A 15,558-nucleotide genomic window follows, 5' to 3' on the forward strand; every position below is an offset into this window, starting at 1 on the left:
ACTAGGAACCTCTAGCCACTTTCGCACATGACAGTTGGATGTGATTACTAATATTAGAAATGTAAGAATGTGATTACTTATACTAGAAAGCTGGTATTGCTAATACCAGCATGGAACGAGGGAACCCATTGCACTGATTCGCGCCATACACACTCTCCTTAATCTGTATCTTCATTTCTAAGCTCAGTTCTTCATATTTAACATTTGGACAACTTCACCTGTCCCGTTCGCTTCTTAAATCCAGTGTGTCCAAAAACAAGCCCTTCTCTTCTTTTGAGATGAAACAGGACATGCTGGTTTTGCTAGTAGGAAAACTCTTTTGCTAAAGGAAATCTTAAGCTAGTCGAAAGCCAAGAAGGGACCCCAGAGGTGTAATCTCCTTCATGCTCCTTCAGGAGATCCCAAGGAACCTCCGAGGATTTCTAGAATTCTTTAGAGCACAGATGGAAAATCTCTGGAATAGAGTATAAACTTTGGAGCCAGACAGAATTGACTTCAAACCCTCACTCTTTCATATGCTGTCTATGTGACTTTGGGCAAATTGGTTATTACTGGAGTCCTAGTTTCCTCAGGAATAAAGTGGAAATAATACAGTTTCTAATAAAAATTGTGACTATGGGACAAAATGCTGCATGAAAAGCATTTGACGTGCTGAGACACTCCACAGAGTTTCCCATCAGTTCCTTTTCTCTGTGGTCTGGATTTTTTTTAATGGCACCCAGTTCCCAAGGTTTGAAACCTCAGTTGCCCCTGGCCCTTCCTTCCTCCTTAACTACCACCCTCCAACCACATCACCCAATTATCTGGGAAGTTCTGCATTTTCTAGCCCCTTAACACCAAATCCTCAGTTTAACTTCCATTTCATTTCATGTTACCATCTTCATTCATGCCTCCATTATCCCCTAACTTCCTGTTAAACTGTACCCACAAATTCAACCTACGCATTGATGATCAATGACCTTCTTGAATTACAGAACAGACTGGACAGACTGTGCTCAGATCCCCTGAATGGTGGGACACCCCTCAGGGTGTAGTCTACCACATAATATCTATATGGTAGAGCTTGGCATTCAAAGTGTTCCAAGCTTTAGGCTCTTTTCTCTTCCAGGCTTATCTTTGGGCTTGTCCAGCCCAAGCGACTTTTTTTCTGTTCTCTCACTGCAAGAATTTCATTCTTCACCAAGTCTGTGCTTCTGCGCCTGCTATTTCCTTCACCCTTCCCTCACCATATCTCTGGCAGGGTAAGTTCCACTAAGATTTCAAGCAGAAGTGGCCTTTTAAAAATAATGTTGTCTCTCACAGCTCGTGAGTTCGAGCCCCGCGTCGGGCTCTGTGCTGACAGCTCAGAGCCTGGAGCCTGCTTCGGATTCTGTGTCTCCCTCTCTCTCTGCCCCTAACCCACTCGCGTTCTGTCTCTGTCTCTCTCAAAAATAAATAAACATTAAAAAAATTAAAAAAAAAAAAAAGGGGCGCCTGGGTGGCACAGTCGGTTAAGCGTCCGACTTCAGCCAGGTCACGATCTCGCGTTCCGGGAGTTCGAGCCCCGCGTCAGGCTCTGTGCTGATGGCTCAGAGCCTGGAGCCTGTTTCCGATTCTGTGTCTCCCTCTCTCTCTGCCCCTCCCCCGTTCATGCTCTGTCTCTCTCTGTCCCAAAAATAAATAAACATTGAAAAAAAATTTTTTTTAAAATAATGTTGTCTCATCATTTGCTCTTTTAAACACCCTCTTTTGGCTTCATCCCCTAAAGTTTGTGTCAATCTTCCTATATTGTTAATATTTGTAACTTTATTCTACTCTCACTTATGACGTTGTCTCTTCTGTGACCTTGACTCAGAATTTTGCCATAGTAAGCTTCAGAAAATATATCTTGGCTGAATACTTTTGATAGATTAAACATTTCAAGGTATAGATAAGATCCAAAAGAAAAACAAAAACAAAAGCAGAAACCAAGACTTACTGTAGGTTCATAGTGTATGTATGGTCGTCTCCTCAGTGGCCTCTCAAAAGAGGGCATTGCTACCCTTGAAGTTTTGATCTCCCTCCCAGGAGGTTGGGCATGAATGTAAAGACAGAAATTAATCCAAAGGAAACAGGGTTTTCCTTGACTCTATGTTTTATTGTTACAAGTTTATTCATTGTTTTTTGAAAAAAGAAAACAAAACTTCTGTAAACTACTACATTGCAAAGAAACAGAGGAAAACCCACATGTTCTTCCATGTGCTTTTTGCTGCCATTTTATTTTCTATCAAGCTTGTAGTGGGGTATCATTGGCCAAGATTTCCTGAACACTTCAACTATAGGAAATTCTTACAATTATAGGAAATTGTGATCCCAATAACAGTTTCTAACCTGTCTGCATCCAAACCCTTTTCTTTTTTCACCACCACAAATCTAAACCTTCATGTGATATTATTCCATATTATAACCATGAAAAATACAGAACAATGCAATGAAATAGTAGAAGGAGAACTCAATTGGCATTACAAACTGAGGAAGCTCAAGTTCTCAAGATCTCCCTTACCCCTTTTTGTTAAGCCGGACAGACTGTTAACAGAGTATGGGTATTGGGCTCTGACCACTGGAGGAAACTGCCATTATCAAACAAACATCTGCTTGCTTCCCTCTGTGGTCCCTACCAGCTGTAGCCGAGGCACAGTAAATTACTCTGCTAATTCTATTGGCTCATTCCTGCACTTCTCTAACGTAGAATATTGTGCAAGTGCCAGGGATCCTGGGCTTGCACAGATTCTAAAGATGCAATGGGAAAAATCTGATATTTTTAACACCAGAAAAACCTGTGATATGGAGAACTGGTGCTGGAGTTGAAAGACACCCAGTGACAAGCTAAGACTGAAAACAATGCATCAGTTCATTGAAGGGGTTCCCTTTAAAGGTAGAACACTGGGAACCATATAGGAGAGGACCACCCTTTAGTCATTAATGGAAGGCAGGGTGATGTTGGCCCATTTTGAGGGATAATGGGAATGAGCTGGAGGATGTGATGAGGAAAAATAGTCGTCTTTAGCTGATTATTTGATATAGAAATTCTACTCATAAGGAAGAAAAACCATCTATAGCATGCCTATTCTTAGGCTGTTCTTGATTTTCAGAAGAATCAGGGTATAATAACAGAGAAGTCCAACTCTGGAATTCTCTGGTACTTAGTAGTGTGACTTTGGTAAGGCTGAAGTTGTTTCCTCATTTCTAAATGGAAGTGATAACTCCCATAGACCTGTGAGAATGAAGTGAAATATTACATGGAAATCATTCATCAGAGCCACAAGCTTATTGTTAATTGTTAGATGTACTTTCAGGGCTCTGTGTCCTTCCTCCAGAAAGCTGATAGGCAATGGAATTCACTCTGAAGGCTTATGTAGGAAGAGCACACTGGGTGTTGGAGACGAGGACTCCACTGAGAAGAAACCACCCACCAGCATCCTCCAGAGTTTGATAAGCACTTGCTTCTCTGGTTGGATGGGGTGTGAAAAAGCTTACCCCAAAGGAAATTAACCCAAATATGTAAGGCCAGTGGGATTAATACCATCAGGCATTGAGGAGTTATTAAATTGCTTATGAAATGTGAGGGGCTTGACATAAGCTCCCCACCCACTCCACTTTCCAATTTCATAGCTATTGAATTTCAAAGAATTATTCTCTGTGTTTTCCTGGTGATTTTAAATTCTACTGTCCCTGGCAGAGTGAGGTGTGGAAACAAGATTCAGGATATCTTTCAAAGATGAAGCTGACATTGATTCAAAGCAGATGTTTTGGTGGGATGCCCTCACCTATATGGACAGCTGGCTTGTGTTAGGTGTGGCTTCTCTGGAAGGTGCCCAGAAGCCCAGAACACTTAAAATCGTGGAGCATCTCAGAAGATTCAGTAAAACCTTAGGGTCCCTCCTTTCTCATTTATAAACTATTGACTTTGATACAGACCTTTGGGGAACTACTTTCATTAGGTGGGGACAAAACCCTATATGAAGAACTGTATGTGGATTACTCATCTAATCTACACAACACTCTAAGAGTAGACACCACAGTGCCCTTTACCTAGGTGAGGATACTACAGGAGAGGTAAAAGCATGTAACTTGCCTAAGGGTTCATAGATAATCAAGTGGTAGAACTAAGATGACATCCAAACATGCCCATTTGACTTCAAAAACTATCTGAAATTGTCTACATTACAACATGTATTAAGATACATGAACCACATGGAATTGCTAAAGGTCAACCAATTTTGACCTACAAAATGGCAGTTTCATATGGTTTAACCAAATACTTCATTTGACCCACAGCATATATTTCATCTGACCTACAGCCTTAATCTAAACATAATGTTAACCAAAAAAGAATGCAAGTAAATGTGATTGGATTTGAATTTCATTTCCTCTTTTTTCTGCTTGCAAAATACAAGAGGAGCTGACTAATCCTACCTCAATGATTCATGTACTACTTGATGTTTTTCTAGTAATTTTGAAATTAATCTTTGTATTGTATTTTTTTATTAGCTTTTTTGTATTCTGACCAACTAAGCTTATAATTGTGTTTCCCTCTCGTTGGTTGCTGAACTTCACACATTTTGCCATTATGACTTTTATATTTTTCAGTTCTTTCCATGCTCAGTAGATTTCCAGAATAATTATTGCTGTTTATACCCTCCAAACAAGACTGCAGGTTTTTTGAAAAAAGCATAAATTATATGAAACTTTATTAAATTATCTGGGGTCTAGGAAATATTCTCAATGAGGACAAACCTGGCCAAAATTATATGTACCTAAGATGTACATGAATAGACATTTTATTTAAAAAACTATAACAGCATGAGAAGGTATATTTTACATTTATATGTAATATATGTGTAGAGATGAATGTTTGAAAATATAAACAATTTGCATAGTGCTGTTTATTATCTATGTTCCAATTTTAGTTAATTAACATGTGGTGAATTAAAATTCACCAGCTTTTCCCTCTTCTTCCCCCAGAACTCTGTAACTTTACCTATCACTATGGCCAGATAGTCTTTTTAATTTTTTAAAAAATGTTTATTTATTTTTAAGAGAGAGATAAAGTATGTGAAGGCAGGGGAGGGGCAAAGAGAGAGGGAGACACAGAATCCAAAGCAGACTCCTGGCTCTGAGTTGTCTGCACAGAGCCCGACGTGGGGCTCAAACTCACAAACCATGAGATCATGACCTGAACTCCTGAACTGAAGTCTTATGCTTAACTGACTGAACCACCCAGGCGCCCCAGATAGTGTTTTTTAAGGAAGTTCACCATCCTTCTGATGCATGTCTTTACCTCCCATTCTCCTCAATAAACCTTTTGCCCTTGTTTTCAGTGCTTTTGAAAGACATATTTTCTCAATATACACTTATTGAGACATTAATGAGATGAATCCAGTGATCTTTTTTCCAGCTCACCCAAGGAGAATGTTGGTGAAATGGTACTTTTCATTTGCTTAGCACTTTTTGCTTTTGCAGAGAATTTTCCACTGTCACTGGTATTTGTCATGAATATTGCGTGTATGTAGTAGCTATGCCTCTGTACATGCTTTTTAATTTAAAAAGTTGTCTGAGTGTTCAGCAATGTCTGGGTTAGACATTGATTTCTTATTAGGGGATAATTACTCAGTTTGGGGATCTTTTTGGTTTTCAGACTTTGAACCTGCTCATGAGAATGTTCTTTGTCATGTTTTGCTTGTTAATAACAACGCAATAGGATCTAGTACTCTTCCCCACTTTATACCTATGATACTATGGAAATAAACTTGTTCTGACAGATGCAAACATTTTCCTGTATTGACAAAAACTCCTGCTACCGGGTATGCAGACCACATTGTAAGGAATGGTTACATGAGGAGCTGTAAATTTCCAAGAGGTCTGTCAAAGCTGAAATGTTTTCAGGTGGTCTAAAAGATCATTTAGATTTAGGTATTTGAGAAGAGTCTTCTAGAGAAAAAAATTGTTTTTTTTAAAACAAGCAAATCTCACCAATGATGGAGAGGTAGCCAGAGAACTCTCAAAATCACCACCAGTCCTGCAATAATTTTCACATCCTGTTTTTGTCTCTCTGCTCCAGCAGCCGCCTCGGTAGTTCCAAGGCGCGTTCCTGCATGCTTATTGCAGGATGTCACAGCCATTTCCTCATTTTGTGTAGATGTTTTTATTAGGTTGCGGACAATGTGCACGCTGGTTTGTGAAGAGTTAACACTCAGCTGTGCTGTTGATGTGCCTTTACTCACAATATGTTTCCTTTGAAGCAAGGGTGCAGTGTTTCAAAAGACAATCACTATAATTCTATGCAGATTTTTCTTGATTAATGAATAGGAATTTTCAACTGAATCTTTAAATAAGTCAGAACAGTGTAAGAAATGGATATAATCCTTATTTCTTTTATTAAAAGTCATTTCAAATTTGAAAAAATTTAGGCATTGTATACATGTCTGATTTATTGGCATATGTGTGTCTTGACTCGTAAAGCTGTTGTGGAAATTATATAATGCTTGCAAAAAATAGTGTGGTCTCTTTGTGAAGCTAAATGAAATAAAATATAAAGTTTGTGATACATTAAATCACAAACATAAATATGTACTTTATGGCCAGCTGTTATTTCTAAGTGTGCACATTTTAAAATAGAAACATTTACCCAACATGCTGATTAGCAGTTTCCCAGTTCCAAAAGGCTCAATCGCATTTAAGATGCAAAAGATTAAAATGCCTAAATGGATAAAGTTAATAGTTCATCTTCGTAAATGTTTTTATATGTTTTAAGTCTTACAGTCCCTTCCAACCCTGTAGACTCAAGAGCTGGAGCTACTTTGATGTGGATTTGTGTTTTATGCACATGCTTTCATTGGAATAGAATCTGACTGCGTCCCAGACACCGGGAGAGATGTTCTGCATATGAACGGAGGCCATGTGGCTCCATGCTACTTCATACTGTGTGTGCAGGTTCTCGGAGAAAGTGAACTGCTTATCATCATATCACAAAGAGTCAGCCTTAATTTTGGCTAAAGATCATCTCAGTTGCGAATGTTCCACCTCTGAGTGATTTTACTCTTCCCCCGCATAAAAACTGGTCAAGGAAGACATGCAAGGTTATGTTGACTCTAAATGCAATTCCCTGGGAGACCTCATTGGCTCGTCCATGTGGCATCTCCGCCTCTGTAGGTAGATCAGAATTGTTAAATGCCTCTAGTCCTTTAGAACACATTGGCAATTGGCAGTTCAAAAGTTCACATGATGCCATATGTCCTAATAATTTTTATCTACATCTAAAACAATATGAGACTGTCAAATAAAATCCTGCATGCAAACAAATGATGGAATGCAGGGGAACCCTCTGCTTTAGCCTTTTCTCCTTTGTCCAACAAGCTAATGCAATAAGGCCAATAATAAAAGGTTGTGTACTAGGCCTAAAGCCTGTGACAGATAAAAAAGAAATGTTGGAAACCAATGAAGCTTTTGCACAATTAGATTTTTTGAGGCTGTGCTGTAAGGATTGCCCAGAGCCTGTTCAGTCCTGATTGATGGTAAAATCATAACTACATCATATTAGCTGTAGAGTTCACTGACAGGTTACTACAGATTAATATTGCCACTGCTGTTCACTTACCATCAAACCAGGGAAATATGAATTGAGCTGTTCTTCTAACAAACCCTGCATATTAAAAGGTAAGGTGTCCTACTGAACAGTCTCCCCTGTCACTGAGGAAAGACACAAACAATGTCTATTTGAGAGATATGCAGATATGCTGCAGCATACTAATTAGCCTGCCAGGAGAGCCCCATCACATCCGGCTGGCTAACAAGCCTTCATGTGTGCTTGTTCCTTCAGAGCTCTTGGCTACAGGACTGCAAACGACACCCTAAAACGTGGAGCTGCAAACCTTGGTGATTTAAATGCAGGCTGCCAGGCAAATTGCAGTGACATAAATTTGGCCCATGTGTTTTGCATCGTGTGAATATGAAACAGGGGAAGCCATGGAGCCGAGTTTTGTTGGCATTGGACTCAGGAGGTTTGGTGGGCTCTTTTCAGACATGCTGCCCACAGCAAGGTGAGGTCTTTTGCTTTACTTTGAAAATGTTGAAAATGCAGGAAATAAACATGTGCTGATGATAATGAGATCCTAAAATGAAATCATTTTAGCCTTTTAGTGCCCCAAGCCTTGGGTAAGAAGTCCACCGTGAAACAAAAACAGGACTCACTCTACAGGATGGGAAATGGAAGGGTGAGTCAATCCTGACATAAGGAATGTCGATAAGGAACGGCTGGAGTAACAGACACTTTCACAGCGTGTCTGATGTGCTAAGAAGAGCCAGCCTGGAATCAGGCAGGAGACCTGTGCTTTTAGCCCTCAGTCAAGGCACTTGTTCTTTTGTGAGTTGGAATGTTGTGAGGGGTTTGAACTAGGTGATGTCCAAGGTCCTTTTCAGCTTTATTACCCCATTCTGCAGGCCCAAATGTCTTATATCCTAGGCCATGTTTCGTGTTTCCTATCGATCTTGCTGTTGTTTTATAGAGAATATGCAAAGAGCTAGAGAGTCAGCCAGAACCTGGAGAAGAAGATAATAGTGTCTTTTTATTTTTTAAGAGAAAATGGTGACCTTGGCAACTGTAAACCATAAGCTTCATAAACAATGTTAATGGACAGCTGACAGACTGGGAGAAGAAGTTGCAATGCTTGAAACTATCTCTTAAAAAAATGACATTGGATTATTACATAGAATATACAAAGAACTCTTGCAAATTGACAAGAAAAAAAGACAGGAAACCTCAAAGAAAAATGCGTAAGGGATATGATGGGGTAGTTCACAGGAGAAGAAGCTCAAGTGGTGAACTGGTACCAGAAGGGGTACTCAAGTTCACTGGTCATGGAACAACACAGACCATTTCAGACACATTAGCATGTCACAACAGCAAAGTTGCATTATGCCAGGTGTTTACAAGTTATGGGGTTATGGGAACTCTTTGATTGTTGGGAGAAGAGTAAAGGAGTATGATCATTTTAGAAAGCAATCTGACAATCTTAATGGAATTAAGGCAAAGATGACAAGAGGTCCCGCTTAGCAGGAAGGCAGGGAAAACCTGAGGTTTGGGCATAATATACTACTAGTGCCCCCTTTACTTCCCAAAATGTTCCTCTTAGGAAAGACCATAAATTATATAGTCATCCTGCTTCTCCAAGCCCACTTCTGGACACATCCCAGAGACATTTTCGCAAAGGGATAACACACAAAGAGGTCTTTTTAGCACTGTTTGTGGTAATTTGGAGTTGGAACTAACATGTATGCCCTTCATAAGACAATAAATAAGTAAGTGGGGCGGTTGCATTCTATGGAAAAGTATGCAGCAAACAGAGGCAATATTTTCAATGTTTAGATATCCAATATTTTTTTAGACATGCAATATTTTGATAATGCAACATGGATACATTTTAAAAGCAAAAATTTTGAGTGAACAAGTAAGAGAAAATGAGATGTATAGTGTAATGCCATTTGTCCAAATTTTAAAAAACAAATTCAAATTGGTTAAGTACAAAACAACACTAGATCTACAAAGATACATGCACATATTAACAACATCAGAATGCCTCTGTGGGGACGAGAGAAATGGTGATGAGGGTTCTGGGGTGAGGAGGAGAAAATAATGAAATGAGAGATGGGCCTGGTGGGAATAATGTGGCGATGTGCTATAAAGTGAGGTGTAGGATTATTATAGGCCTCTGCCCTTGAGGTCAAAAATGAAGAATAAAAGATGATAATTGTAACATGTCTCTGGGAATGTGATGGAAGGACCTTCCTTCAAATCAAGTATGATTGTTAGCAGGAAGCAACAGTTCATAAATAGGAAGGCTTTTGAGTCTGTCCTATACAACCTGTTCACCAGATAATTCCACTATCTAATAATCTCCTGACTGACAGTATAGAGTCTCTGGCATGGTCATCAATGAATGACTCAGATTTCACAGCAAGATGTGTGGTAAATGGCATCTGCAAGGCACATAATTGTAGCTCTCTCCCACAACTTTCAATGGCTCCCTATATAATATGAAGCCTAAACGCCTAAGCTTACAATAAAGGCTCTCCACCGTCTAATATCAAACTGCCTCTCCCATTTTATTCCTACTTTCTTTACATCCATCTTTCACTCTCCTGCAAGTCCTTCTGCCTCTGTCATTGCTCACCCTGTGTGACCCGCCTGGTGGGTCCTTTCATTCCTCTTCTTGTCTAAGTCTTATCCACTTTCAGGACTAGTTTGAGGTGCAGCTCTTCTATAGAGGCTTCCTCTCCCATCTCAGACCCAAGGGACCTTGACTTTCTCCTTCATGCAGCTGTTAGAGTGCACACTGCTTGGCACCATAAGTATCTCTTTATACATGTGCTTTCTCTGCAGGGATCATGTTATATACTCTCAACTCTCATGAATATAGGCATACCTATATTCATTGCGCTTCACTTTATTGTGCTTCCCAGATACTGTTTATTTTTCTTATTTTTATGAATTGAAGGTTTGTGGGAACCTTGTGTCAAGCAAGTCTATTGGCGCCATTTTTCCAACAGCATTTTCTCACTTCATGTTTCTGTGTCACATTTTGGTAATTCTTGCAATATTTCAAAATCTTTCGCTATTATTATGTTTGTTGTGGTGATCTGTGATCAGGATGAGACAGTATATTTAGTAGATGCATGCTGTGTGTGTTCTGACTGCTCTGCTGACCAGCCATTCCCCTGTCTCCTTCCCCTTGGGTTTTCCTATTCTTTGAAACACAACAATATTGAAATTAGGCCAGTTAGTAATCCTACAATGGCTTCTAAGTATTCAAGTGAAATGAAGAGTCAATCGATGTAGCAAACTAATAAAGTTTCCTATTTTAAAATAGGGATCCTATTTTAAGAAATTGCCATAGCCACCCCCACCTTCAGCAACCACCACCCTGACCAGTGAGCAGCTGTCACCATTCAGGCAAGACCCTCCACCAGCAAAAAGATTACAGCTTGCTGAAAACTCAGATGATAGTTAGCACTTTTTAGTAATATTCTTAAGGTATGTACATGCCTTTTTTTTTTAGTTATAATGCTATTCCTCACTTGATAGACTACAGTATAGGGTAAACATAACTTTTATTTGCACTGGGAAACCAAAAAAATTCTTTTGATTCAGTTTATTGCAATAGTCACTTTATTGTGGTGGTCTGGAACTGAACCCCCAATATATACGAAGTATGCCTGTAGGCCTAAACCTTTTATAAAGTATCATAAAATAAACATTTATTGACTCCCCGCTTGGATACTGAAGGAGGATACAATAACCCCTGGATACTGTCCCTGACTTCAAAAGAGCTTACAGTCCATTGGAAAGGTGTGTCAATCCCCAGAGAGAATTAGAAAGTGAGTGATGTCAGGAGGTACAGGAGGAGATGGGCTGGAACTGGGGAAGTGATGCCTGGAGCTGGTGTGAATCAAAGCAGTTTTTAATTTCAGAGCAGAACTTAGCCTCTTCTGTATGCTGTTTTCAGTCCAGGCCTGGCATGTTAGGTCAGGACACAGGAGAGTTAGGTATATAGAAATGTTTCAGCGAGGTCTGCTGGTGATGGTGATTATAGGATCATGAAGTCATTTCCCTACTAGAGAACCAATGCTCCTCTTTTCTTTCTGGTGTATTTTAGGGCTAAAATAATTACTGGATGAATCTGATCTTTGCAGGGGGAAATACTACACAAAGAATGATGTGCTTAGCTAGTTAAGGTCTGCAGCCCTAAGCCTTAGGGCAGCCAAATTTGTCAGTAGGTTGTGTTGCTGTATAAGATGGGAAGACATTGAGTCATAGGAGACCCACCAAAAAACGGGCTCAATAATAATGATATTTAACAATCGTATAAATAAAAATGTTTGGGATAGGGTGCTGCCATGAATGATTTAATGATAATCCTATTAGTGAGGACCCAGGTTCCTCCACTTCAATCTGCCATCCTTAGCAAGTTTTTGTCTCATCCTCAAATTTATTGCCTCGTTGACATACAATGGCCGCCATACTTCTAGACTGTACACCTTCACAAAGCTATGCTCAAAGGTAGGGTGGTAAGAAAGCTTCTCTCCAAGAACACTGCCAAAGAAGTACTTATTTTCCAGAAACTCCTAGAGACTTCCCCTTACATCTTATTGTCTAGAACTGGGCCATGGCCAGAACTAACCACAAAGGAATATTGGGCTGGTTTAGCACTATTATAGTAGATAAGCTTTGCTAGCATGGAAGAAAAGGGAGGGGATTAGTGGTAGTGTAGGCAATGGAGAGTTTTCCACAGGCCACAAATGTATTGGGTATTCAATAAACTTTGAACTTTTTCTAAAATTTCATGAAGAAAAGGCCCATCTTGTGGAATAAAAATATGTTCATGGGCAGCAAGTTCTCACAACTCCCAGACCTGGAGCCTTCTTTCTTTGCTGGATCATAGGGAATTTTCTTTCATTTAATTTATTTTCTTTCATCCATTTAACTGTCCAACTAATCATTCATCATACACTTATTGAGCATTCAGCAGAAGTTCTTAAAATTTCTTATGCTACAAGGGCGCCTGGGTGGCTCAGTTGGTTCAGCGACTGACTTCGGCTCAGGTCATAATCTCACAGTTTGTGAGTTTGAGTCCTGCATCAGGCTCTGTGCTGACAGCTCAGAGCCTGGAGCCTGCTTTGGATTCTGTGTCTCCCTCTCTCTCTCTCTCTGCCCCTTCCCCACTCACACTCTGTCTCTCTCTCAAAAATAAATAAACATTAAAAAAAATTTAAGAATTTCTTATGCCACAGACTCCTTCAACAGCCAGATGAAACCTAAAGATGCCTTCTTAAAGTAATGTTTTTAAGATCATTCCAAAAAATACAATTACAAAGGAAACCAATTAAATTGAAATGCAGTTTACCTTTGGACCTTGTGGCCAGAACCCATGCCGGTGCTGGTATATAAAATAATAGGAACTAAGCAGGGACATTATCCTTATGGGTAATGTCTATCCATTAGAACCCAGTGGAAGTGACAGCCAAACAAAAGGCAATTTAAAGCTCTGATAGGAGAGGTACCTGGTGCTATGGCAACACACGATGGGGCCCAGGTCAGTTTGAGATGGTGTTGGAGGAAAAGACAAAGATTCCTGGCTATCTAAGAAGAGAGTCAAAGGAATTAATAATGAAAGAGTTAGTGGGAAGATAATTTTAGTGAGAAAGAAAAGTAAGTGCAAAGATGTACAGATGAGGGGGTTTGTGGAGGTTTTGGAGAACAGTTACTATTTCACTATTGCTGGACACAGAGGTCAAAGGGGATAGACAGTTCTGGGGAGTTGAGCAGAGATGAGCTCATGACAAAACACTCCTAAAAGAGTCTGATGCTGTGCTGAAATCCACTCTGAATGAGTTTATTATATGAGGCAGCTTTGACCAGTAAAGACATGTGACCAGACTATAGTGACCTTGTTGGGTTTTTGCTCATTGTAGAGTCTGCAGGACTCAGCACAGTGCTGTATTAAATGAGGGTGAAATTAAAGGAACTCTAGTTCTTTGGGTTGCTAATTCTTAATGCAGCATGTTACAGCACTTTCTGTGAGGCACCCACTGCCTTGAGAACATGCTCAGTCAACCCCTGAAGCAGAGTCTTCTATGACTCTTATCCGTCTCCACCACCATGTTCCTGGCCAAGAGTGGCTGCCTAGTTTTATATCTGCAGTCAAAAAAGTCACATCCTGGCTGCATCTGTGGCGACTAAGATCTACAGGTATGGCTGGAGCTGGAATGGTAAGGGTCACCCAGGACAAGTGGGAGACTGAGTGTGGGCACTTGCCTCCCAGCCAGGGCCACCACGCAGTCAGCCAGGCTCTCTCTCACCTGTCACCCACGCTCTACAGCACCATCCAGTGGCCGCTCCTTTGGACCAGTCCTTGGCCCTCTTGTTTCCTGGAAAGATATCAAAGCCACGATCTATATTTCTAGGATGACCTTGACCCTTCTATCCACAATCCCCACCAATAAACCCAAGAGTTCACAATAATGTGGCTTGTGATGTACCTTACACATCATTCTTCATGTGTCTCCCAATGTTCAAAAAATGAAATAAGGATGAATAGAGCATCAAATGGGAAACAGGAGACCTGGATATTCTCTGATACGAGGTAATGACTAGTTGGACATTATAGTTAGAAGGGAACTCAGAATATAGCTAGTAGAAACTTTTCTCCTTACTGAGGCCCAATTTATAGTTGAAATGATACAGATGAACTTGACCATGTCAACTGTGACCCTAATTAGGATTAAAGAAGTTAAGTTGTCTAACCTGTCAGAATTTAGCCTACTCATCCCTAAGGTGAATGGTTGGAAGTACATCTTTAAAAGTCCTGGCTAAATATAACTTCTGTGGTTTTGAATCATACCAAATTTTTCCGTGTATATGAGTCTAATTCTCACTAAAAATGTAGCCTTCTCACTTATTTCTAAGATAGATTGACATATAGCTGAAATTTAAAAATTGACCTACTTTTTGTCATTTTTTAATGGTTACTCTATGATTCATGAGTCAGTCTGCCACACAAATCTCAGATAATGTAAGTGCATTATTCACATTTTGTAGCAGCAACATAGTAGTTTTTCACTTCCCATATCATTTAAACTATCTTGTAGATTCTATGTTTGCATTAAAAAAAATCCAAAGAGCATTCACATTTTTTTTTTTTTCTGTTCTGGAGTGTGCTTGAGAACTTTGCACTGTGTGCAGTGTGTTTAAGAGAAATTAACTGAACTGGGTAGAATTCACATAACTTGGCATTCTCTGTCCCAGGAGGTAAGAAGTGGCATTCTGAATGATGGAAAGATCCTGATGTCAGTAGCCTCTTGATTTAGTTTTGTTGGAGTCTTAGCTCATCAGTTAACTTCACCGTGTCTGATACTTCATTAGTAAAATGAGAGATAACCTATCTGACAACCAGATAAAGAGGAATAAAGTTTGCAAAGCACTTAAGACATCTACAGGATGGTCTAAAGAGAAAAAGATAATAATCCACTTGGACTTTTTTTTTTTGATGACATGGCAGATGGTCCTGATGACACAGTTTATAGGCCCCTTTCTTTGTCCACAAAGGGTTCTCAGGACCTGGGACAGTGTTTTCCTGGAACTGTACTAAATTTTGCTACACATCAGGCATTGGCCATAACCTAGATTTTGAACACAAAATCAAGTGAGACCACCAAAGTTCTCCTCTTCATTTATCTTCTGATAAATGCCACAGCACACAAACATTCCAGAACAAAACCATAAGAAGGTGTCTTTAAAGCAAACTGACATTTTGAAAACTTCATCCAAGAACTCTTGCAGATGGACACTGAATACAGGCAAGGTGAGCTGTTCTTTTGTAGCGTGGTTTATAAAACATCAATGAGAATATGTGTATATTGAAATTACAAAGAGGGATTTTACAAAATCAGGCACATAAGTATGGGTTTCCAAAATATAAAAGTCATTGAGTACAACAGTGCAAAAATTCTACAAGTTTCTATTTAAGTTTTTCGACTGTAGAATTT

General features: G+C 39.7%; 1 long non-coding RNA gene across 1 annotated transcript in view; it reads left to right on the top strand.

Moving 5' to 3' along the window:
• The window catches only part of LOC123379181, a 93,582-nt gene that overhangs the window by 74,674 nt on the left and 3,350 nt on the right, over positions 1-15,558 (top strand). The window contains exon 3 of the long non-coding RNA XR_006583335.1: positions 7,838-8,057. This is a non-coding gene — a long non-coding RNA (uncharacterized LOC123379181). The remainder of the gene's footprint in view (positions 1-7,837; positions 8,058-15,558) is intronic.

This window comes from Felis catus, chromosome C1 (assembly GCF_018350175.1).
Source record: "Felis catus isolate Fca126 chromosome C1, F.catus_Fca126_mat1.0, whole genome shotgun sequence".
Lineage (NCBI taxonomy): Eukaryota > Metazoa > Chordata > Mammalia > Carnivora > Felidae > Felis > Felis catus.